Raw genomic sequence first — 2,724 nt, 5'->3', positions numbered from 1 at the left:
CCCCATCACCACCACTTTCAGTCCACCTCTGAAAGTACACAATATCTTCACATTCAGCGACAACTACTATTACATAGCTACAATATAATATTTAAATGTTAACACTGAGTGGAAAAAAATCTTTTTACAGTTTGTTGGGAAAGCAATTTTTTTTCCAATTTAATATTGCATGTAATTCAGCTGTCTAGATCAGGGCTTCCCAAACCTGTCCCCAAGTACCACCAACAGTGCATGTCTACAGAAAACCACAAACATTCACAGGTGAGGTAATTAGTGTCTCAGCAGAGCCGATTAACTACCTCTGCAGATTTCCACAAAACATACCACCAACAGGTGGTATTCAAGGCCAGGGCCGGCAAGCCCCCGTCTAGATCTCTGGAAATACGTGTGGTTTTGACATGAAGTTATCTGTGGTTAGGGAGTTAAAAGCTCAGTTAATGTCCACCTTTGTGACAGATTGTGTTAACACAAAAGTGATTTGCCAGCGTCTGTTTAATAATGCCAAGGAGCAGTGCTGTTAACTGTGGAAATTCTGTAAAGAGCAATCAACATATTCTTTTTATCATATACATCTTCACTGATACTTGCTTTGACTTGTAGAATTATGCTTTGTTAAGGTTTTGCTTGGTACTAGCACTCCTGTAGCTGTAAAGAAGTCTTCAAGGTAAGAGTGAAGAAATTCAAAGGTGGGCCGGTCTTCAGGATACTACTTCCAGCACCGAAGCATCAAATCATGAAGTTCCTTTGGGCACTGATCAGGCTGTGGCATACGATATCCACGCTCAAGGTAATCTATCACTTCAGGATTAGTCATGCCTGGATATGGAATGCATCCATACGTAATGATTTCAGTCAAGAGGATGCCAAATGACCAGACATCTGATTTAATGGTAAACATCCCAAAATGTATTGCTTCTGGTCCATTTTATGGGGAATTTGGCACCTTCTCTAGCTGTATTCTCGTTATCTTTTATTAATCGAGCCAACACAAAATCATCTATCTTGCAGCTCAGGGTATCTGATACCAATATGTTAGCAGTTTGCAGGTCTCGATGAATGTAATTGTTGTGCTCCAGGAATGCCATTCCTTCTGCCACCTCAGCTGACATGTCTATAAGTTTATACACATTCAGACTTAGTCCATGTGGTGTTTTCTGATAATCAACTAAACTCCCATTTTCCATATACTCTGTTACAATATAAATAGGTTCTTGAGTTACTAATGCATGTAATCGGACCAGTTGTGGATGTTGCCACTGTTTCATAAGGGTGGCTTCTGCCAGGAAAGCTTCTGGAGAAATGATGCCCTGTTTAAGGCTCTTTATGGCAACCTTTGTATGCCCATTAAAGTACCACATCCATACCTCTTCAAATTGGCCTGCACAAAGTTTTTTCACCAGCTGCAGTGTGTTACGTGGTATTTCCCAATCATCTGCCCACCAGGGGTTTTGTAGGCGCTGAGTTTGGCAAGGTTCTTTCAGCTAGGTGCAAAGTCCATCCGAGGATTTGTGTCCTTTGCGATTATAAGTCCAAACGAAAGAGACATAAAATCCAATTATAGAAGGTTCTGTGGATAGACATCCATGGATGAAACAGCCAATCCGTGATGGTATGTGGATAGCTGGAGTCTCATATGACATTATTTCATAAGAAATAACTTTTTTTGGTGACTTAACTTTTCACTTCTTTATGAATATGTCCCAATGAGATTTGTAAAATACAAACAAAAACAAATAAAAAAAAAATCTTTTTACCATTTTACCATTTTAATGTGAAAAATGCCCTTCATGTTTTCCTCTGCTAATGTGTTTTAAATATTAGAGTAGGTAAGTACACTCCACTATGTGCATATTAAGACAATTAGGTATAGTCTGAGTTCTGCAGAACATTATATGACAATTTACAAGATATCATACCACATTATTTTGTTTACTTTCAGTACTATGTAGAGGACACATACAATAAAAGCTGTGCAGATATAAGTTTCCATTGTGTTCTTTGCCTAGAAGGCAAGATTCTATTGTACCTGTAACTGAATTGCTTTCTTTATTTCTATAGCTATCTTTATTGGATGATTGGCATGTACATAGTACAGTGTACACTGATTCCACTATTTTTGTTATAGTATTTTCCAATTTGTCAGCTGATTTTGTAGACTGTTATCTACTTCTGATCGTATTCTATGAAAAATATGCCCTTCATAAAAACTGTTTAATAATTCAACTGGGAAACATGTTGGAATTTCCCTATAGGAAAGAGCAAGTGAACGTTGACTGCGAATATCAGCACTATTGTTTATAATATTAATCTTTTTGTGGTTCTAAATAAACAGGGTGCATTGGGAAGAAAGACTATTCAGAATCAAAAACACTAGACATTTCACAAAGCAGAAGATTTTGATAGCACACACAATATTGTGTTCCAAAGGAAAAAAAAAGTAAAGCACTCAGAAAAAAAATCATTATTATATATTTTTCCATGGACTTTTACTACAAACACAAAATACATAAAAAAGTAAAAAGATATGGTTTAATTGGCTTAGACATTATTTTATTGATTGTAACTGGAGAGATGACTGTACTTACAAGCACTTAACAAATGTTCCTTCTTATACACAGGCCCATGTGCAATTCACTTTTTCACCTGAGTTTTCTCCAAAGTGATAATTTTAAACGTATCAATAAAATGCATTTTTAGCCACCACCAAGCAAGAAAATACTCAAA

At 36.6% G+C, this 2,724-nt stretch overlaps 1 pseudogene; it reads right to left on the bottom strand.

The window, feature by feature from the left end:
- Positions 1-574: 574 nt before the first annotated feature.
- On the bottom strand, positions 575-1,640 carry LOC137562713 (proto-oncogene tyrosine-protein kinase LCK pseudogene; annotated as a pseudogene).
- Positions 1,641-2,724: the final 1,084 nt, after the last annotated feature.

Source organism: Hyperolius riggenbachi, chromosome 1, assembly GCF_040937935.1.
Source record: "Hyperolius riggenbachi isolate aHypRig1 chromosome 1, aHypRig1.pri, whole genome shotgun sequence".
Taxonomy (NCBI): domain Eukaryota; kingdom Metazoa; phylum Chordata; class Amphibia; order Anura; family Hyperoliidae; genus Hyperolius; species Hyperolius riggenbachi.
Note: the sequence above shows the minus strand (reverse complement) of the source record. Positions and strands in the feature narration are given on the sequence as shown.